Here is a 23,293-nt window from a genome sequence, read left to right as displayed (position 1 = left end):
CGTTTGTTCTCTGCTATTAACAAATTGCAGCAATATCCCCAGTTTCCCTGAATTCTCTGTAAATGTTCATGCACAGCCCATCCCCAGCATCATTAAAAGATCAGTATTCTGGCTCCAAAGCTATTGCTACATGTTCTGTCTCAGTGTTTATTCCCCACCTCAGCAGCCCACAGTTGAGGTGTTTGCTGCTCCTGGCCATATTGCCAACTTCTCTGTCCCACCCTTGAGATACTGGTGAACAGGGCAATTTTCACTCTTACCTTGCCCTGGAGGGCCAGTGGCAGAAACTCTGAGAGGCAGGTCATGAAGGGGTAGCTTTACATGATCACCATGCATCAAAGAAAAGAGAGGGAAGAGGAGAAAGGAAAAAGGCCAGGAAGCGAGTTGGATACCAGGTAAAGGTGGCCATTGGAGAAGCCAGAGGAAGTGCTGGGTGATGGGCAGATGGCAGTCTAGGGACAGAGGGGAAAGGCACGGAGAAAAGTAAGACAGTGCAGCAGTTAGAGGAGAGAACCTGCACCCTGGTCCCTGGGATCCTGGTCCCAAGCCACTCCCGGGAGAAGCCCCAGGGCACACAGACCCAGGCGGCCCCTGAGCTGTCCCTGGTGAAGTGCTCCTGGTGGCTCTAGCTCTGACCCAGCTTCCACACCGAAGAACAAAAAGAAGTGACCCCGCCACAGTCGTGACCTCGTGGGAGACGAACGGAAGTCAGCAGAGAGGAAGGCTGCGGGGAAAGGCTGCAGAGCCCTGCCGAAAGAAAGCTTGTGTCTCCTCCTGGCTGGGAAAATTGCAGGAACCCTGCCACATTCGCAAGAAAAACTCATTTCCGTGGCAAGTGTTGGGCGATAGATACTTCCAGTCGCCCCTGAGCGGGCCCTGCAGGCACACGACATCCTCTCCGGGTTAAGGGAGCAAGGGCTTGAGGGGGACTGAATGGTGTGGCTTCCTCTCCGTATTTTCTACATCGGGGAACCAGACATTATGCTGCTCAAGATGGGCTTTTTCTAAGGTAGAAGCTGTCAGGTACTGGTTTGTTATTCCAGGTACAAAAAAGCAAACGAGCAGGAGGGGTTCGGCAAGGCTCGTACTAACCACATCCTTTCTTTTCCTGTCTTCACAGTTTTTGGTGTGACTCTGCAACGAAATACCAGCAACAACTACAAACCAGCCATTGAGGGATCTGTATGCGCTGCACTCAATGTTCCCACCTCAACTCAGCCTCTCTCTCTCTCCCTCCCCTCCTGTCTCCGCCTCCTGCATGACTACTGCACAGCTCCTGACATTTTCTCCGTTCACAGAGCCAGCTCAGAGAGAAACCAGCAAATTTTGGTCTCAATTTAAACTCGCTGGGAGGAAGAATTACCTAGCCTCACTTGAGTTAGAAATCTCCCTTGGTTGAATGAATGGGTTTCAAAAGCTTGGGTACTTGTAGGGCAAAGATAAACAGCGGGGACCCATCTAAGGGAGAAGGAGGGTGATGTGAGCTGGAAGGACGCTTGGGGACGTGTTTACTGCGGGTAATACTCGGGTGCTGTCAGTGTAGACTTTCTGTGGGAATAGTCGTCATCACTGGAGGTGGGGAAATTCTGAAACAGGGGTTGGGGTAACCTCGAGCTTCTGCATGGTTTATCTCAGACTGTCCCAATTGCCTCCAACTGACCAGATAACTAAAAGCTGTGTGCAGAGGGATCAGGCCCTGCCCGATTGCGTGTACACAGGGAGGTAAAGTCACATTCTCTTTTTGATTAAGTGCCACTTTCAATTCTTCTGAAGTCAAGAAACGCCTTGGAAGGGAGGTGCTACTGCTATTAAAGCCCTTGAACTGACAGATTATTGTGCTCTCTTCCTTTCATGGAGTCTGAGAAAACCTGTGGGAGCAAGTGGCTCAGAAAGGCAGCGTGTGGACCAGCTATTTGAGAGAGTATGCGGCGCTGATGATCTCCTAGTGGACCTATTGTTAAAGGTTCCTGTCCTAGTGATAGGTGACCAAATAACTAAAATGTCTACTGCGACTAGTGTTATTAGTTACCTTTATTAGGCTCCAGCAGAGAAAATAAGGACCAAAGACCAGACGATTAGGCTCACCTTTGGCAGCTGCTGACTGAAAGCAATTCTGAGCTGCATCTCTGATGGTGAACTCCTTATGACTAAGAAGAAGACACCAATACAGAAATCCTTCTGTGGAAAAACTTTAAATAAAGAAGAGCTTTATCTCCTAGGAAACCAATTCACTCCTCCTCATTCTCTGTTCAGAAAGATGGCCAGCTTTCCCTTTTCCCATCCCCAATCTCCTCACCATTTCCTTCTTCAAAAGCTCACAGTTAACAAAGCAAGCAGACTTTCTAGATGATATATATATATATATCTAGATGATATATATTATATATATATATCAATATCAATATATATAATATATTTTATGTATTTTCTTACTGAATTGTATCCAGCCAAGGTCCAACACCATTTCCAAATTCAGAATTCATTTAAAACAATATTTGGGATGTAGACTTACAGGCAGATACTGAATAATCACTTAGATATGACCAGGAATACAGGCTGTGAATCAGAACACAGCTGGAACGTACCTATATAACCCTGTTTTCCATGGATTGGAATTTAGCAAATGGTACCTTTATTACAAGGGGCCTTGTTCCTTATATTTCTTGCAAGCAATTTCACTGATGCTATGGCCTCAAGACATTGTGCCTTATAGAAGCTTTTATCTACTCATTTATTTCATGTGAATTGAGCATCTATTATAAGCCAAACACTAGGCAGGGCAGCAGGGAGATAAAGGTTAAGAAAAACAATTAAGAAACTCAAAGTGTAATAGAGGAGGCAGGCACGTACGTGAATATTGCAGCTACTAAATGAAGAAGTGAGTATAAGGTACAGTGCTGGTACAAGAGAGGGTCAATTCTATTGGGGATGATCAAGGTAACTTTGCAGAAGAAGAAATCTTTGCATTGGGGTCTTAAGAATAAATTGAATTTTGCCAAGAAGGCCACTGTTGCGGGGGGCGGGGTGGTAGGAGGACTTTCAGACCTGGGAAGCAGCATATGCAAAGGTAGGAAAGGTTGGCACCAGGGAAGACAGTGGGGTGGAGGGAGGTGATTGGAGAAGGAAGGAGGTACTGGCTCGTGAAGGATGTGGTTTGTCATGGTTGAGCAGGTTGGACTTTATCCCACCTGTGATGGAAGGAGACTGTACCAGATTACCCGTGGTCCTCAGAGCCATTCTGACTCTGTCGGTGCTCCCTCCTGTATCTCAGGAGTTGGAAAGTTAGGAATACATTTCAGGGATCTCTTGTCAGCAGTATTCCAGTTTAAAGTCCACCAATTTTGAATCTACCTGATTCAGAAGGTAGAAGGAAATCAAAAGACACCATCACTCCTCCAACAGTAGCAGACAAATGTGTGAGCCTCAGCAGACATTAGGTTGATCTCAGTGTTCTGCTGCGTGTGAAGTACCCACTTTGGTGCTACGGACAGCTGTGAACTTCAGCAGTGGTTTCTGAAGTCCTTAACCAGGGTGACAATAGCTGCTTCCTCACCCTCTGGAAAGCTTACTATAACACTGTAGACCTATCGGCAAATTTCAGAGCCATTGACAATCTTCTATGACCTACATTCCTACAACATTTCCAATTTTTCATAAGCATCATTTAGCAGTATTAGATCCATCGCTGCTTAAAAACTTCACGTGGTTTCTGTTTCCCTGATCCACACCCTGAGTGGGACATTTTAGATGACCCTGGTGGCTTTGTGAAGAAAGAACTGAAAAGGGAGAGACTAAGGATAGGGAGAACAACAGATGGGTTATTTCAATAATACAAAGAAGAAGCTCAAAATTAGGACAGTGGCATGGGTAATAGAGAAGAGTGATTTGAAAAATACTTAGGACATATGACCATTTGAATGGAAGGCTCTCAGACTCCTGGTCTAAGTGATTGCACTAATGGTAGAAAAGACAGAATTCAAGATGGGGGGGAGGGAAGAAGAAGACTTGGCCAGCATTACAGATTATGAGCTCAGTTTAGAATGCATTAAATTTGTAGTCTAGATATTAAATAGGCAGTTGGCAAAATAAGCCTGGAGGTGAAGGGATTAAGACTGGAGGTATTTATGTTGTAGTCTAAGAGCACAGAAATGGTCATTAAACCATGAAAGTGGGTGAAATGGATTAAGCAAAATGTGTAGCGTGGAAAAAAAAGTGGAAGGTTAAGAAATGATCCCTGGACAACATCAACAGTTAAGAGCAAATACTAGAAGAGAATTGAGCAAAAGAGACCGAGAAGGAGTAATCAGAGAGATAGAATAAATCAGACAGTATGGTATTAAGCTGGAGAGGTCATCTGAAATCATGAGTAAAGACATGAGGATGACATAAATTGTTACTGATGGAGGACATCCATTTAAAAATATAGGAAGGATTCCAACTGACGACTTATATTCATTCAAATTTCATTATTTGTTGCTTTTACACATGGGTACAGTTTTCTGCAATGTGAAAATGAAGGGATGTTCTGTAGTTCTTTGCAGCTTTACCTTCTTACTGGGTTTTACCTCTTTCTCTGTCTTCCTCCTTCATCCTAAAGGCAGTTTTCCCTTTCTTCCCTGCTTTATCCCCTCATTTCATTCCCATTGTTCTTCTCAGGATGAAGCCAGTGCATTTCTGCCTTTGTAGATAAGGGTTCCTGCTCACATCTCCAGATACCTAATCTGCATTTCTTTAGCCAGGCAATCTGGATCAAAGCCTTGTGGATCTGATGCCCATGTAAGTTTGGCTGTGGCCACTCACAGACCTATGGACTCAAAAACTGTAAATAGACCTCTAGTGCTGTGCTGAAGTCAGTTTAACTGGTCTTGACCAGACTATTTTTCAAATAAAATATAAGAGAGTAAAATGGAACAGAAAACACAAGCATATGTTACTGGTAGTGAAGATAAATATCATTTCATATAACATTTGTTTCAGTGGTAGGTAATGTGTTGTGTTTCAGCCTTATGCATGGTAGGTGTGAAGAGTCACAGAGTAACATAATGGAGCTGTTACGGAAATGACAGGCCAGCCAAGAAACAAGCACCACTCGGAGGGTTGGAGTACTCAGATGTATTACGCCGGCGGGCTCAGAGGGGCTTCTGCTCCGAAGCTCTGAGCACCTCCAAGACGTGTGCATGAGGTTTTATAGGGTAAAGTACAAGCTTGGGGTATTCGGCCAATAGGCATGGAACAGCTTTAGCAGCATCATTATCACAAAAGTGGAGGCAGGGAGGCAGCAAACCAACATTCCAAAGCCAGATATATATCTTTGAAAATCCAGCTGGCTAGCAAAAAACATGAACAGCAAACCAACACTAATTAACTTAGATTTACAAGTTAGTCCAGCAGAACTCAGATCAGTATTCCAATACTTAGATTTGTGAGTTATCTTGTTAGACCAGCCCGGCTTTTCCTTCACAGAGCAGTCTCATAAGTGTAAGATGAAAAAGGACTACCAAGGAGGACTGAGTTTTATCTTAGTTTTATTTACAAACAAACTAGGTCCTAGGTACAGGTAGTTTATTTGGAAAGTGACCATAGGAAACAAAAGGGAGGGAATAGGGAAAGGGAGAGAAGGAAGGTCAAAGAGCCCATCAAGTGTGTATAATGTGCTGGCTACCACTCTGCACAACTGGGTTTCCATCTTATTGGAAACACACCGAGGAACCAGGCAGAGTGTGCCTCAAAACTGACCCACGAGCAGAGGCTGGCAAACATTTTTTGTAAAGGGTCCGATATTAAATATTTTCCTCTTTGCAAGCCATGCAACCTCTGGTAACTACTCAACTCTGCCACCGCAGCATGACAGTAGCCATTGACAATGTGTAAATAAATGGGCATGACTGTGTTCCAATAAAACTTTATTTACAAAATAAATGGTGGGCTGGATTTGGCCCATGGGCCAAAGTTTGTCGACCCTTACCCTAGAGCACAGGGAGACTGGGGCATTCCTTTTCCCACCAATTCCTATGCTCAGTGGTTGAGGATTGCTGTAGGGAGTGAAAATCTTCTCCCTGTTGCTGAGGGTGCACAGACAGTGAGAAAACAACACAAATGGATGTCCAGTGTGTTTGATGTAGAAGACTGGCTGGCAGGGATACATGGGAGTGTGCTGGAGTCAGGTAGAGGAAGGGGATGTGGTGGCGTGCATCATAGATACTGCAAGGGACCAACTGAGATGATGAAAATCTGGCAAATACACTCACATACTCACATCCTTACTGAAATGATCTCAAAAGGCTCTCCTAAGTCCTCACTCATCCTGCCATACCACCTTTTTCCATGGAAATGCTAAAACTTGGTGTTTTTATATTCAGCAGGACCCATTCCCTAAGGAAATTAGTAGTTGCATTTCAGAGAAGTTTTTTTTTTTTTAACTTCTTCAAAGTTAACTGTATGTTCAGCTCTCATACCTAGCTTGGCACATACTTTACCATTTCAAATCATTTTCTCTTAAAACTGTCCACACAGAGGAGTCTCATCTAATTATTCTTACACAGCCTAAAAGACACAGTCTCTCTTATGCTTTTAAGCTCATTTTCTTTTCCACACGCTTTCCTTTTTTCCCCAAATGGATACATCCAATTACTCTCCTCTTGGGTGTTTTAATTTCACACATTTTTGTACATTTAGGAAGACCATAGATTGCACTACATTCACTGGCAAATCATCAAATAGCATTTAGATGAAAGAAAATCTTTGTAAAAAACATATCTTTTGTAGCAACATAAGCATAAGATCATTCCTTGGTTTAAACCACATAACTAGAGGAGAGGAGGAAAACGAGATTTCAGGGTTTGAATTCTTTTTAATGAGTTTTTCATTTATACAGCATTTTTATAGCCCACAGAGCTCTTTCTCATGGAAGTCATGTGATTTATAAATTTCCCTATTTGATCCACAGGGAAACTGAGAAAGTGCTTTGTAAACTTAACAGAGAAAATCAGTAAGAAGACTGGATCTATTATCCAGTCCCTCTTTATCTCTAACCAGTGAGCTTTTGGATGTGAATCATTCACAACTTTACTGTGAATTACAGAACGTTTCAGGGTCTTTTTCTGGTTACTAATGTCTCACAGGGACTTTATAATACCATGTCATTCAGCTTTCTCCATGGCTAGATATTGGCTATAACTGCTTGAATGTTTGTGTTTTAATGCAGGTAGGGCCCAAGCATAGAAGATTATTTGCAAAGACGGCCACAATAACCTCTTATCCCTGTATGCTCATGACTTTGCCATGCTTTCTAGTGAGAGATAGACAGAGTCTATTTCCCCCACCCTCGTGACTTGCTTGGAACAGTAGAATACAGCAATGTGACATAGTAGAGCTCCAAGCCCAGGCTTCGATATGCCTCTTGGAATATGGTAATGCCATGTGAGGGAGCCTGGCTCTCTTGCTTGGGACTGAAGGACCACAGGGAAAGGGTCCCAGCCACAAGCCAACACTGAATGGCAGGTAAGTGAGTGAAGCCCCTTGGACCATCCCTCCAACCCTGTTCAAGTCTCCAGGAGAAGATCCACATGAGAAATTCTAGATGACACTAGTAGAACTGGCCAGCTAAACTCATCCCAAATTGCAGACCCACAGAACAATAAGCAAGGAAAAACAGTTGTTAGTCAAAGCCACTAAGTTTTGGGGTGATTTGTTATGTAGCATATACATGACTGATAAACTAGTGATGGGAGATTTCATGGCCCATTATTTTGTGGAAATAGTGGAGATTCTCCAAAGATCTGAAGCCATCTTTAATGCCTCAGGGAATGATGAGTTTCCTCCATTTTTAAGGAATGTTCTTTCATTTCCCCAGGCTTATTGCAGAGTAATAGGATGTTAATAGACAAAGAGCATAAACATTATATTAAATTCTCACAGAACTGCTCAGGCTCACCCTAGGAGTAATTTCTGGTAGCCATCTTTCTGCTGCTTAACTCTGCCTCAGTGACCATAACTAATTAGTCCAAGAATGAATAATAGTACAAGTTGGGTAATTAAGGGTCTCTCACTGGTGAGTATGAAAAATTGAATGGAAACCCAGAGACTGGAAATCTTTGAGAACCGAGTCTGTTTAACAGTAGGGCTCTGGTAGGAAAGCTATCATTACTCTGAGGCCCCCAGAGACACACTGGTCTCCTCCCTTCCTGAAGAATGGATATTTAGCTCTTCGTCAGACTCTGACATATTTTCGTATTCATCCAATAAATCCCCTTCCCCATGTAAGCTACCTTGGGTTGGTTTTTTTTTTTTTTTCTTGGCTGCTAAAAAAGAGTCTAAATGTAGGCCCCAATCCCACCTTTGGCTGGTTGCAAGCTCAAGGCTGGTTCCTATGAGTTCCTCAGGGGGGTCACTGGTCCCTCCTTGCTCTTCAACTGTGAGGGAGCCAGAAGACAGCAGCTACCCAGGAAGATAATTTCATTTTGTAGTGAGATCAGGGAAGCTGGTACCTGAAATTTCTTCATGGTTCCACCTACTGCCCAGATCAGTCCTAACATCAGATGTAAGCAAGTCTCTGTCGACAATGATTTCACCAATGAAAGCTCTCCCTGTCCCTGTTACCCCCTGCTCTTATCACATGGACATCAACTCTGTGCTGTCAGGATCAGCCTTGGCGGTGGCGGTAGGAGGAAGAAAGTGTAGATAATGACACTTGCAATTGATTTCTCAGGAAACTGGGTAGTTGGTGGTTGGTGGCACAATGTGCAAGGTCTTTTCCCCATGACCCACCAGGCAGCTCTGGCCATTATATTACCTTGTTCCTGTGACATCAAAAATCTATACTCCTCTACAAATTACTATAATATACTAATTTTATATGAGAAATTTTAGTAAAAAAAGAGCTGGAACCTTACATAATTACCACAACTCGGGACCCAGAAAAAAGACTGCAGGTGGCAAAGTCATTTTCTATTATATTTGTACAGGGAAAGGTGAACGCTGCTCAACAGCTCCTGCGGGCATCTTGTTTTCAGTAACAGCTCACGCAGTCACAAGGCTAAATTTCACCTATTTCATTCAGGGCAAATCTGGGAAATGATTCGGTTTTGTTACTGAAAAGGGAAAATGATCTTAGTAAATGTCCAGCAAGTAAGGGTTACAGAACTTTACAATGTCATGATAATTTTTGCAAAGGCTGAACTAAGGATAAAAGTTGAGTGTCCCACTGTCAGATGTCACTGTGCCTGGGTCTCTTTTTGGTGGCCTAAAAACTATGAACAAGGCCTTTGAGAGAATTTAAATCTAAGCAAGTTGGTATCTTTCAGTCAACAGGTTCAGGTTGTGGCCTACAGATTGACAGTGAATATTCACCTCTGGATTAGAGCAAAATCCCTGGTTCTTAGATTATATTTAAATTTCTTCAGTCCATTTTCAGAAACCAAAGAGTTGAGCTTTCCACAGAAGTTGCTGATCTAAAGAAACAAATCAATTTATTCCAATTTCTTGTGAATTTGAAAAAGGAGAAAAGGGACAGAATTATATAAATGTGAAAATGGAGATGATCTCTTAATCCCACTCTATAAATAAAAAGTTGCATAGGTTTTAGTTTTAGTAATCCTAAAGAAAACACACTGCGTATGTAAAATCTCTCTTCAAGTTAAAAAACAAAATCAAACAAAAATGCCTAAACTAAAACTCTCCCTTTGGCCATATTCATTAAAGTTAGAACCATTTCCTCAGAAAGAAGCAATTACCCACTGCTAGAACCTTGTATATTTAGCTTTATATGCATTATGTCATTTACTCCGCTAACAGCCCTTCAAGGCAAGAACTATTATCTTCATTTTCTAAAGCAGAAAAATGGTTCTAAGAGGTGATCACTAACTTTCCCGAGATCACACAGATCACAGGTATCAGACTAACTGCAAAGCCCACACTCCTTCCCGCTACACTGAACCACCATTCTCCTCCTGAGCCAGTCTCAAGTCTATGCAAGAGAGCCTCTGTATCTCTGTTCCTGCTGTGTCCCCCATGTGCATGTCCTTCACTTTCTCCGTGCCTTCCAGGCCTTACTGATGCTCATTCAAAGCCCAGTGGGCCCCTCTCCCCTGTGAACTCTCCCCAGACCATGCTGGTGTGCCCGGATCTCCTCACCCTCCCGCCTCCTGTGGTGCTGCTTCTCTCTGCCACTCACTTGGCACTGAGGTGTCCCATGCCGTATTTTTATAGAAATATCTCACATGGAGCAGGCTCAGCAATGAAAATCCCTTGAGAGCACATGGTCCTCAAGATATTCAAAAAATATCTGTTGGTTTTCTGGCGCTATACATTTCTAGGCACTCCGTAAATTAATATTTTGTGAGGAAATGAAGAGCTTAGACATTACAATGAGGGAAGTCTGTCACTAAGTATGAATGATTATGATGTATGTGCCATTATCTTGCCATGACTGGTGAAAAGGGTCATGTTGGATGTACTATATCTCCCTGTCCCAGCACACTATACAGAACAGAACCCCCAGGGAGTTACAGGGGCTCCCCAAAATTGTGCCTGAGTAGTCAGACAAAGGAGTATTGTGAAAATCTCTGATCTGATCCTTAATTTGAGTAAGACTTATGTGGAACGTAAGCCCCAGAGCCTTACCAAGCTCCAGGGTAAAAGCAGCGGACCTCCCAAACATTTGGCAGCAACATAGTCTTGCTAAGACAGGACTGTGTGGTGCTGAGGATTCCCACCCTGTCCTCACACTACAAGACATGGTTCTAGTTGCAGGTCTAATCTAAGCCACACGGAGGGACCACACAACTCCGCAGCCCACCAGCCGCGTCCTTCCGCACCGAGCCCCTCCCCCCAGCACATGGCAGGATGTGATGACCACCCTACATGTCATACCTGGAAGTTAGCCAGAGAGGTGCTGCCGCCTGGACGGTAGTCTCCACTGGGAAAGCCTGGCTGGAGGCAAGATGTGACCAATTGCTCGATACTGTTCTTACCTTTGGGAGTTGGTGGCAGAGCAGGGTCCATGACTTCACTTCTTAGCTGAGGATAAAATGCCATGTGACTCCACAATGGAAGGTTCCTAGCAGAGCCTCAGACGCCTTGAAGGAAGCATCATAATCTCTGAGGAAGAGAAGAAACAGAGGAACTTGTGGCGTGGTGGACACACATTCTCTGAAAAAAAACTGACAATAAGCTACATTTGGTATTAGCCTTTTCCATTTTTGAAGGGGGGGGTTCATAAATTGTCATATAACTTCAGCCTGTCACCAACCCTAGGAGACAGCCTCCTCCATTTACACACGTGGTAACCACAGCCTTGCCGGAGGGCCCACTGCTGGTGATGGGCAGCCCCAGGGCTAGAAGCTCTGTGCCTCTCACTCTTCCTCTGGCCCTCCCTGCCCCCCAGTCTATCTCAGCACCATGTTTTCTCCCAAGGCTGAACTGGAGTATAAAACTGTTTGGTTTGGTTTAGTTGGATTTGAGGGTTTTTTCCTTCCGCTCCTGTTTTGAATTTGTTCACTTTCTATCCCTTCCTTCCCACCTTCATACACTTCCCTCTCTCTCCCCACCACCCCCACGCTCTCTCTGAGCTTGTTTCAGATGCGACTTCACTGGCAGCTTTGGCTGCAAACCTCCCAGCTCCACAGCCAACATTTGGAGCTCAAAGATTACAGAGACGTGTCCTCAGGCTGCCTGTTGCTTCTTCTCGGGGTTGGATGAATTTTTTTTTTTTTAACAGAGGAGGGGTGTTAGAGGGGGGAGGAAAGAATTTAACAATTACAGAATTAACAGCAATCAGTGCTCACCTAACAACTCTATTAAGACTCCAAATTATCTCAGTTGAACTCTTTAGGTTTGTGATGAACAAGTTAGAGACCTTTTAGGGGTAAAAACCCCAGGGTAAAACGCTTCCGGTGTTACTGTATTTTGCTTTACCTGACTGGTCAACATCCCGGTATGTAATAACCAGAAAGATTATAAGCAGAGCTCTCAGCAGATCCACTAATTTACTGCCAAGTTGTGAGTGAGAGACATGGGAGAGGAGGCGAGATGTGCCGGGAGCTGTCAATCCGGCCTCCCTGCCTGGCACTAAATTCACACAAAGCAGACAAAGCACAAATGAGCAGCGAAAAGAGAACAAGGAGAAATCTGAGGACTAAACTGTCATTTCACTCACAGGGAAAAGAGTTTCTGAAATTGTCAAAGGGAAGGTTCTACTCTGGCCCTCTCTTTGTTCCACAGCAAGATAGTTCAGACAACTCTCACCAGGACGTCCGCTTCCGCCCAGCTTCTCAGGGGAAGCAGCGGCTTGGGCCTCCTGTGCTTCACCGGTAATAAAGATTCTACCAGCTGCACGGAGCGTTGCTGTGGAATCCAACTATGGCTGTCTGGCTAATAAGAGGAAAGATTCACTATTGTGAATCAAGTAAATAAACATGCCTGGGAAACACTGTGGCAGCAGATAACACTGAAAGGAAAAATGAGGATTGGTACTATTTTTAGTGCTAGCTTTCTGATTATAATTGTACTTGAAGAGCATCTAGCATGAACAATATAAAGGCAAAGTTAATTTCAGATCCTGAGCTTGCTGCACAGTTCTTGGATGATTGGAAATGCAGTATGATCCACAGTCATTTTTCAACTGTGTGACAAGGCAGCTTGGAGATATCTCAGTAGCTGCCGGGAGGCTTGTGGGCAAATGGAAGTTGAGGGAAGTTGATTATAGCAAGATTTTTTACTTTTAAAACATCTCATAGCGTGTACCCCATTTACACTTTCAAGCTAACACTTACTGAAGGCTTCTGATGTGCTGGGTATTGTATTAATTGCTCTCATGAGAATTATCTCATTTGATTATCACAACAGCCTATAAGGTAGGTACAGTTATTGTTTCCATCATGTAGAAGACATACAGCCCATAAAGGTGGAGTTAGAATTTGAACCCAGTCTCTCTGCCTTTAGAGCCTTTTCATTGTGTTATTGCAGATAAAGAAAGGTGAAAACTTACCCTTCCACTTTCTGTCCTTTGATGAACAAAGGAATCCCATCCCACTGACCCACACATCCATCACTAATAACAGAGTCCATGGTTGCTGCCCTAGTGATCCAGAAGGAAAACAGTGGCTGCACCTTCCCAACACACCTGGAGTATCTGCTCTTGTGGATCTGCACAGGGGGGACCAGCTCCCATGCTGAGTCCAGGCCTCACCGCAGAGCTACTCTCATCCTTCCACCCAGATCAGAGCACTGGGAAACAGATCCAGATTTCAACTGCTACTCTTACCATCTTCCAAGGAAGCAGAATGGCTCTGAGTTACTTCCCCGACTCAGCAAAACCCAGGGAACAATTACCTGGAAGCACTGAGCCGACATTCCACTTGGAAACAAGGGCTGCTGTCCACTGTGGCTCTGTGAACACACTCTAGGGAAAGCTGACTTATCCATACTTGTCTATGTTTTGCTAGATCAAAAGACATTCTCTGTTTATAAACAGGGTGAGTTGGGCTGTCACTGTAGATGATACAGTGAACAACAAAAGTGGAGTGAAGATAAAAAAGCAGAGGTTAATGAGCCTTAAGAACCCTATGACTTTAATTCTTATCAATTTTCCTATCAGTAGCTCACTCGCCCTTTGCCTCAGGCAGGGGAACTCCTTCGAAAGTGGAATAAGTTATGCTCTCCCTGGTCTGCAAATCTCTGCTGCTAATGATGCTTGTTTATATATATATATATATATATATATATATATTGTATTTTTAATTTTTTTATTTTAATTATTTAAAGGCATTGGTAAGAGGACCAAGGACTGAGAAAAACATACTCACTTCTTCCTGGCTTTTGGTCTTTCTTAAGTCCGGGATTTTTTTTCCCCTTTGGTCACCCCCATCCATGGCAGCTTCTTTCAGTTACCCAGTTGATTCTGCATTTTAAGGAAAAATCTTATCCTCTTCCTATTCAGTTTAGGATAATTGTTGCCTAGGCAAATCATTATAATTAAATCAAATTAATCATTATAATTAAATTAAAAGTGAGAACCCACCTGCAACCATATGCTAAACCTGCCTTTGGATAAGGAAGTTGGTATTTTCACTTTGTATTTAATGCAGAGGTGGGTAATGGTAAGATTTTCAATGAAGATGGTTAAAGAGACTTGCTTCTTTTTTAAAATGATTCATTACAATTCACCTATGTCTGAAAGGAAATAATTTGACTTTTAGAAAAACATTTTCATTAAACAGAACTACCACTGAGCAGGCTTCTATCAAGTGGATTTGGTGTTGATGCAGAGAAATAAAGTACCTCAGGTGGGAAAAAAATAAGGAGCTTTCAGTAGATATATGAAATGAAACTAAAACAAAGAACGATCCTATAGAAAACATTTGGCATTGTTTGGCTGAGCAGCAGCCTTTCTATTTCCTAAAAGTGTTCTGAATTTCCTTTGAAAAAAACCATTTTCTCATTCTTATTCAGAGTTTGGAAGAATTAGACCCTCCCAAACCAGGGGCTGATGTGACTTAAGCCAATCAGGCTAAGCCAATCAGTATATCCCATTCTCCTGACCATAGTAATATGACCAGGTATCAGAGCCAATAAGAAGTTTGCTGGAACTTCTGGGAAGAAAATTCCTCTCTTCTTCAAGAGTTACTTAAAGAGATATTTTTGCCCTAGCATGTATAGTTTGAAGATGCAAGATCTAGAACTGCTATAGCCGTTTTGCTTCTGGAAGGAAAAATCCAGAGTGGCAGGGGTCCCTAGGCATGAAGCTTCTACCTGGGAAGGCAAAGCTGTGTGGTCACCTTGGTGACATCATTTCAGCCATTAGATCAACCTAGTGCTACCTCTGGATTTCTCTGCCACGTGTACCCACCTTTAAACTTAAGCTAATTTAAGTCAAATTTTCTGTCACTTGCAATCATGGGAATCCTGGCAGAGTGAGTTCCCTACCTGGATTGAGGCAAGATCAAATGACCCCCAGTCTTGATAGGGTAGAAAAAATGCCAATGCCTGCATTACTGTGACAGTGTATCAGATCAGGAGGTCCTGAGTCTGGGCTAATAATCTGAATCATCAGGAAGCTTGGCAAAAATATATGTAAAAACTTGAAGATCAATGATTTTAGGAAATTGGTTTTAAAAAAACAGGTGAATTGAGAAAGAGAACCAAGATAGACATAATAATGAGCTATATCTAAAAGAGGATGGAGGGAATGTTAGAAGATATGGCAAATTTCCATTCTGTTATTCAACTAGTATTTATTATGAGTCATTGAATGGCAAAGTACTGTGCTAGACTTGATAGAGGTGATTACAAAGCTATATAAGACAAAAATCTATCTGCACAAGGAAGTTTTTTAATCAGATAGGAAAGCTAAACATATATGCTCATAAGTCCATTGCAATTCGGAACAAGGCAAGTGCTGAGAAGTTATTTCTATAGTCTTTAACAGCTTACTAAGCATATTCACACTCATTATATCATTTGATTCTCACAACAACCCTTTGAGACAGGCAGTTGCATTTCCCTATTTGGCACAGATAAAGAAACTGAGACTCAACGTGCACTGAGACAAATATAAATGAATGTCACTGTGGCATTATTTGAAAGAGAAGAAAACTAGAAACTGCCTAAATAGCCACTCATAGCAGAGTGGCTAAATACATTGTTTCTCCACACAAGAGAATGGTAGACAGCTGTTATAAATAATAAGACAAAGTTCCTCTCTAGGTAATATGGAGTAAACCCACTCTACCCTGTCCCCCACTGAATTAGGGTTGCCAGATTAAGCAAATAAAAATACAGACTACCCATTTATATTTCATTTTAAGATAAACAATTTTTTTAGTGTGTGTCCCATGGGATATTTGAGATAAACTTATACTGGATGTGTTGTATTTTATCTGGCAAGCCTAGGCTGAATGCAACTAAAAACCTAGACAAAATGCATGGAGAAGTTATCTGAAGACTGTGAAAAGTGAATGGTAGCAGGAAGTTCAAGGAAAGAGAACTTGATTTATGAACCAACTGATGGTGAATTTCCTGGGTTGGTTGGTTGTTTCCTTCCTCATCGCCCAGCCTGGACTGAAAAGCAACCCAGATCCCAGAATTTTGGATGTGACACAGAGAACGAGAGCTCAAAGGGGAGCTCTCTTCGGTCTGAGGAGCGAAAAGGAGGGCCCTGAATAGTCCGGAGAGAACGGGGGAGATCCTCTGGTTTGTTTTCTTCCCTTCTCCCTCTCTGCCTCCCTCCCCACCTTACTACCCCCTTTCTATCTTTTTCTCACTGAAGACCTCAAGCAAGCCACAGTCCAAGCCAGCTGGGTAGTGCTTAAACAGTGACCTCAGTGGCCAGGCAGGCACTGAAAACTCTGAGGAGGAACTTTCCTTCCCTCTGGCAAGAGGAAGAGTAGTTCATAACAGGAAGGGGGAAACCCAATTGTTTTCTCCTCTCTATGTATATCTTCCCACTGCTTGAATGTGGAGGTGGACCCAGCTGCAGGAAGTGTGCGACTGAGCTGAGAGATCAAATACTTGCTTTCTAGCCAAAGGACCAGAAAGAGGCCTTTGGGTGCCAGAGAGTGTTGAGAGATAGAGAAGAGAAAGATCAAAAACGGATCGCATATAGCGATGACAAAATCATGGGCTCACTCGTGATGTGTGAAATGATCCTAAACAGTATACCAAAGCTTGGTAGACCACTGCCCAGGACCCCAGATCGCTCACTGAGTGGTGCACACATGGGACGGATTTGAATAGCATTGCAGAGGCTTTGAAAATTGAACTGAATTGGAAACACAATCCACGGAAAGCATTTAGGAACTTGTAGCCTAAACATAATTGGGTTAAATGCTTAATGTGGTAGCCAGCTTCCGAGATGCTCCCAATGTCCCTCGATCCTGATAGTCACACCCTTCTGTTGTTCCCTCCCACACTGTACCAAGGTTCGTCTGTGTGACCAACAGAATGTGGCAGAAGTGATGATTTGCCTCTCTTGAGGTTATAAAGATTGTGACTGCAGTCTTGGGTTCCCTTGCTCTTGGATCTCTCTCTCCAAGGGAAGCCATGGCAGGAGCAGCCCCGCCACTTGGAGACCAAGAAGCTGAAGTCTCCCGTCAGCATCCACGTGAGTGAGCTCAGAGGTGACACCTCAAGAGCCAATCAAGCCTCCGTTGACCCCAGCCCAGGCAAACACTTTGACTGCAGCATCATGAGAGTCCCGAACCCAGAACCACTCACCTAAGTTGCCCCCAGATTTCTGACCCCCAGAAATTGTGAGAGCATAAATGTTTGCTGTATTAAGCTACTGGTTTGGGGGTAGTCTGTTATGTAACAGTATATAACTAACAAGCCTTCCAAAACAAGCAAAAAAGCGACATTCCCCACATGATTCAAACAAGATACAGATTCTCATAACACAACAGTCAAATGATGCCATGTCAGTGATGCAATCCAAATTACTTGACAAAAGGGCACAAACAAAAAACCAAACTTGACATATGAAGACTTGAGAAAAATTTCATTGCTACTATATAAAAATATGATTGATTTTTTTATGTTGAACTTGTATCTTGTAATTTTGCTAAATTCGCACGAGTGCTAGGAGCAGTTTAGTAGATTCCTTAAGATTTTCTACATAAATGCACACATGCTGAGTATAAGGATCCAGTTTCAAAATGTCACATACCGTGTGTAATTCCACTTACAGGCACACCTCAGAGATATCATGGATTTGGTTCCAGACCACTGCAATAAAGCATACATCATAAAAAGTGGGTCACAGAAATTTTCCTATGTACAAAAAAAATTAACTCTAAATGGATTACAGATCTAAATGTAATAGTTGAAACTGTAAAACATCCAGGAAAAAAAATAAGAGTAAATCTTTGTGACCTTGGATTAGATAGTGGTTTCTTATACATAATACCAAAAGCACAAGTGATTAAAGAAAATATAGATAAATGAAACATCACAATTAAGAAAGTTTATATTTAAAGTACACCATCAAGAAAGTGAAAAAACAACCAACATGCTAGGACAGAATATTTGTAAATCATATATCTGGTAACAGATTTGTAACTGGAATATTTAATAAACTTTTACATTCCATAATAAAAAGGCACATAACCCAATTAAAAAAGGATAATGATCTGAATAGACATTTTTCCAAAGAAGATATAAAAATAACCAATAACCACATGAAAAGATGCTTCACCAATTATTATAATAATTATAATTATAATTATACATCACCAATTATTAGGGAAGTGCAAATCAAAACCATCATTAGATACCACTTCACACCCACTCACTAGGATGACTAAAGCAAGAAAGATAGACAATAACCAGTTTGGTGACTATATGGAGAAACTGGGACCATTAAACAATGCAGATGGAATTGTAAAACGATGCATCCACTTTGGAAACCAATTTGACGGTTCTTCAAAATGTTAAACCTATAAGTAACCTAGAGTTACCATATGACCCAGGCATTCTGCTCCTAGATATATACACAAATGAACTGAAAACATATGTACTTGTGTATGAATGTTCATAGCAGCCCAATAGTCAAGAGTGTAAAACAAACCCAAATATCGCTCAACTGGTGAATGGAAAACCAAAATGTGAAATATCCATATAATGGAGGATAGATCTTCCTCCACTTACAGTGGGATTACCTCCCAATAAACCCATTAGAAGTTGAAAATGCATTTAGTACACTAATCTACTAATTTAGCCTAGCCTACTTTAAAGGTGCTCAAAACACATTAGCTTAGAGTTGGGCAAAATCATCTAACACGGAGCCTGTTTTATGATAAAGTACTGAATACCTCATGTAACTTACCAAATACTGTACTGAAAGTGAAAAACAGAATGGTTGTAAGTGCATTAGTTTGATCATGTGGCTGACTGGGGGCTGCAGCTTGCTGCTCCCGCCCAGCATTTTGAGAGAATATGTCCCTAGCCCCGGGAAAAGATCAAAATTCAAAATCTGAAGTATGGTTTCTACTGAATGCACACCACTTTTGCAACATTGTAAAGTTGAAAAATCATAAATTAAACCATTATAAGTCGAGGATCATCTCTATTATTCGGCAGTAAAATCAAATGAAGTACTGATACATGCCGCAACATGAATAAACCTTGAAAATAGTATGTTAAGTGAAGGAGCCCAGCATGATTCCATTTAAGTGAAATGTTTAGAATAAGCAAACTCATAGGGATGGAAAGTAGATTAGTGATTGTTTCGGGCTGGGGTAGGAGAAAATGGAGAGTCTGCTAATGGGTACATTAGTAGGAATTGATTTGGAAATGAAAATATTCTGAAATTAGATAGCAGTGATGGATGCACAACTCTGTGAATATACTAAAAATCACTGAATTGTACATTTTGCAATTTTGTGGCATGTGAATTTTATGGTATGTGAATTCTGCCTCAATAAAGCTGTTTTCAAAAAGAGAAGTCTTAAAGACTAAGACAAAACTAGAAATCACATATAACCAATACTAAGAACAAAAATGGGAACATTGCCCTGTATCCCACACATATTAAAAATACAATAAAATAAGATATTTTTAAAACTTTATACTAATAATTGAAAATTTTGATAAAGTGAACAAACTCCTAGGGGGAAAAATCTTATCCAGAATATAAAACTCTGAAGATTCCTGTAGCTCTTTAAAAATTTTAGTCTATAACTTAAATCATTTCCAGAAGAAGGTATTTTTGCAGGTAAATTTAAATTTAAATATAAGGAAAGAAAGTTGCCATATTTACACACACTTTTTCCAGAAAGTAAAGAAAATAATTTTCAACTCATTTGAGGCTCATATATTCTTGATATCAAAACTTAATAAAGACATTGTAAGAAAGAAAAATTACAAATCAGTATTAACTTAAACATAAAAGCACAAATCTGAAAAGAACAAATCAAGCAATATATAAAATAGATAACACCAAAGTTTAATGGTTAGTGCTGCTAAAACAATAATTTTTAAATCAACTACTTATTATTAACAAGGAAAATATTATATAATCATCACAATAAACAGAAACAAAGCATTGCATTTACTTTAACAACACATATAAAACATTCTCAGCAAACTGGGAATAGAAGAGAATTTTCTGAATGTGATAAAGTGTGTCAAAGTTACAGCAAATATCTTACTTAATGATGAAATCCCAAATGCCTTCCCTCTGAGATTAGAAACAAGACAATAATGCTATTCTCATCACTTCTGATGAACATTGTACTTAGATCTTAGACAATGCAATGAGGCAAAAATAAATAAATAAAATGAAATTTATTAATTAGGAAAAGGAGAAATAAAAATTTTATTATTTGAAGATAACATGATGTGTTTCTAGAGCATTCAAATAAGCTACAGATAGATTGTTAATTGTGAATATAGCAAAGTAACTGAATTCAGCATCAATATATAAAAAGTAATTATATGCACCAGCAACAAACACTAAGAAAAATTAAATTTTTAAATAACTTTATAAAATCATCAAAAAAATAAAAAACATAGGAATAAAACATGTTTTGTAACATGTTTTACAAAAACATATTAAAGAATACTATCCATAAAGCTGAAGTATTTCTGAGGTGAAGTCACCAAAATGGCAAAGTTGGAGACCCCAGCCTCTGTCCCCCAAAAAGATCAGCAGTTAGCCATCCACAAACAACAACACTTGTGGGAGAGCTCTGGAGCCCACTTAAGAAATTTTAGCAACACAAGGAATCAAAGACACCCGAGAATAACCACACAAGAAGGGAAGGAAAATAGATTCATTCTGTGTGCATCGTCCCACCCTCCTAGACAGCTTTGTGCAGCGGCAAGAGGGAATTTCCCAGCTAGAAAGAGCTCCTCTCACCAGGAAAGGAAGAGCAGGGCGAATGACCAGCTTTTCCAGCCTCATGGGGCAGCAAATGAAGTTCCTGTTTTAGTTTTACCGCACTCAAAAGAGCAAAACTGAGGCACAGAGAGATTGTTAGGAAAAAAACAGGGGCTACCAGTGGCAGTCTTGCAGCAGGAGCTCCTGCAGTTCACAATGACTGCTCTGCAAACACAACAGCTTTAGCCACTGAAGAAGGAACCGACGGCCAGCACAGTGGCTGCAGACTCCCCGCAGATAGCAGCTTTGAACCACAGCTATTCGTGTTCGCCGAAGCTGGTTGCCTGACTCCCCAGCCCACTCTCTACCCTGGGCACCCACTGGAGCCTGGGAACCACACCAGTAGCATCCCAGGCCTCTGCATGAGTGCAAGACATCAGCCTAGACGCCAGCGACTCCCACTGTCATGTGTGAGGCTAAGCAATTGCACACACTGGCCCAACGTCTGCCACCAGCCTCCACTGCAGTGCACAGGCCAGGAGTAGGAAGGGAGACTGCACAGCCTTAGAAGAGCCCACTGAAAGACAGGCCCCCGCAGCTGCTCTGAGCCCAGATCAGGCCCTAACTTCTGTCACTGTCCTGCACCATTGTGTTCACCTATAGCCAGCGCCTCCAGCTTTGCACCTGCACTGCTCACCAAGGGTACAGTGGTGATGGTGGGGAGGCAGATTAATCAGCCACAGAAAAGCATACTGACAGCCAGAGCCACTGCAGCTACCAGTGAACCCACAGTTGGCCCCAGTCCTTGCTGCCTGCCTTAGTCTCTACCACTATGTGTGTGTCTGCAGCAGACCCCCACCACTACATATACACCTATAACTGGTCTCCACAGCCAACTGTGTGCACACCACCATCTCTGGCCACTACCACTGCCTGCTATGGTCCCTGGTGCTGGACCTGGAAGTGCCACTGAGGACCTAGTAGCCCTTACAGTCACTGAGGATTCCCACAATGCTCATCAAAGACCATACAGTTGTTGATGCTATGGAACCTAGTGGCCTGAGCTAAAGAAACTGGGTGCATAATTGCACCCCTGGACCACGTACCACCACATGCCTCTGCACTTGGCATTACGTGCCTCTAAAGCCTGGGTCACAGCACACCCCAGTGTGCCCCAACCCGCAGATAAAAGTCTTCCTTTACCAAAATCACTCTATAAAGTTTAGAAGTGGTGACTGTTTCTTCAAATGCATAATATTAATGGATCCGAAGGGAGAAACAGACAATACGGTAATAGTAGAAAATTCAGTATACCATATTCAACATTGGATAGATCATTCAGACAGAAAATCAACAGGGAAGGATTAGACTTGAACCATATTTTACATCAAGTGACCTAACAGACATATACAGAACAGTTCATCCAACAGCAGCAGAATACATTCTTCTCTAGTACACCCAGAACATTCTCCAGCATAGATCATATAATAGGTCACAAAACAAGTCTTAGAAAATTTAAGATTGAAATCATACCAAATACCTTCTCCAAACACAGTGGTATGAAACTTGAAATCAATAAGAGGAGGAAAACTGGAAAAATCACAAATACTTGGAAATGAAACATTCCTGAGAATTGAAGAAGAAATCAAAAGCAAAATCAAAAAATATATTGAGACAAATCAAATGGAAACAGAACAAATCAAAACTTATAGGATGCTGCAAAAGCAGTTCTAAGAGAGACATTTACAGCAATAAATGCCTACATTAAGAAAAAATTCTCCACAATTCAAAAATGGGCAGAAGACCTAAACAAACAATTTTCCAAGGAAGAAATACAAATGATTAATAAGCATATGGAAAAATGCTCAATATCACTAATTATCAGAGAAATGCAAATCAGAACTGCAAGAGGTACCACCTCACACCAGTCAGAATGGCCATCATTCAAAAGTCCACAAATGACAAATGCTGGAGAGGCTGTGGAGAAAAGGGAATCCTCCTACACTGCTGGTGGGAACGCAGTTTGGTGCAGCCTCTGTGGAAAACTGTATGGAGATTCCTCAAAAGACTAGGAATAGACTTACCATATGACCCAGGAATCCTACTCCTGGGCATATATCCAGAAGGAACCCTACTTCAAAAAGATACCTGCACCCAATGTTTATAGCAGCACTATTTACAATAGCCAAGACATGGAAATAGCTTAAATGTCCATCAACAGATGACTGGATAAAGAAGAAGTGGCCTATTTATACAATGGAATACTATTCAGCCATAAAAAATGACAACATAACGCCATTTGCAGCAATATGGATGCTCCTGGAGAATGTCATTCTAAGTGAAGTAAGCCAGAAAGAGAAAGAAAAATATCATATGAGTTCGCTCGTATGTGGAATCAAAAAAAAAAAAAAGAACAACAACAACAAAAAACATAAATACAAAACAGAAACAGACACAGACTCATAGACATAGAATACAAAC

The 23,293-nt window shown here is 41.6% G+C and overlaps 1 protein-coding gene across 8 annotated transcripts in view; it reads right to left on the bottom strand.

The window, feature by feature from the left end:
- Positions 1-23,293, bottom strand: part of GRIN2B (glutamate ionotropic receptor NMDA type subunit 2B) — a 571,331-nt gene that overhangs the window by 408,534 nt on the left and 139,504 nt on the right. For 6 of the 8 annotated variants that reach the window (XM_072954744.1, XM_072954743.1, XM_072954747.1 and 3 more), the window contains 2 exons: positions 17,660-17,718; positions 10,971-11,097 (listed from right to left, as the gene is read on the bottom strand). The gene's annotated coding sequence lies outside the window, so the exon portion shown is untranslated. Of the gene's footprint in view, positions 1-10,970; positions 11,098-13,802; positions 13,954-17,659; positions 17,719-23,293 lie in introns of all 8 variants that reach the window. The other 2 variants (XM_072954745.1, XM_072954746.1) reach the window with 2 other exon arrangements.

This window comes from Vicugna pacos, chromosome 34, assembly GCF_048564905.1.
Source record: "Vicugna pacos chromosome 34, VicPac4, whole genome shotgun sequence".
Lineage (NCBI taxonomy): Eukaryota > Metazoa > Chordata > Mammalia > Artiodactyla > Camelidae > Vicugna > Vicugna pacos.
The sequence above is the reverse complement of the archived record's forward strand: the minus strand, read 5'-3'. Positions and strand labels throughout refer to the sequence as shown.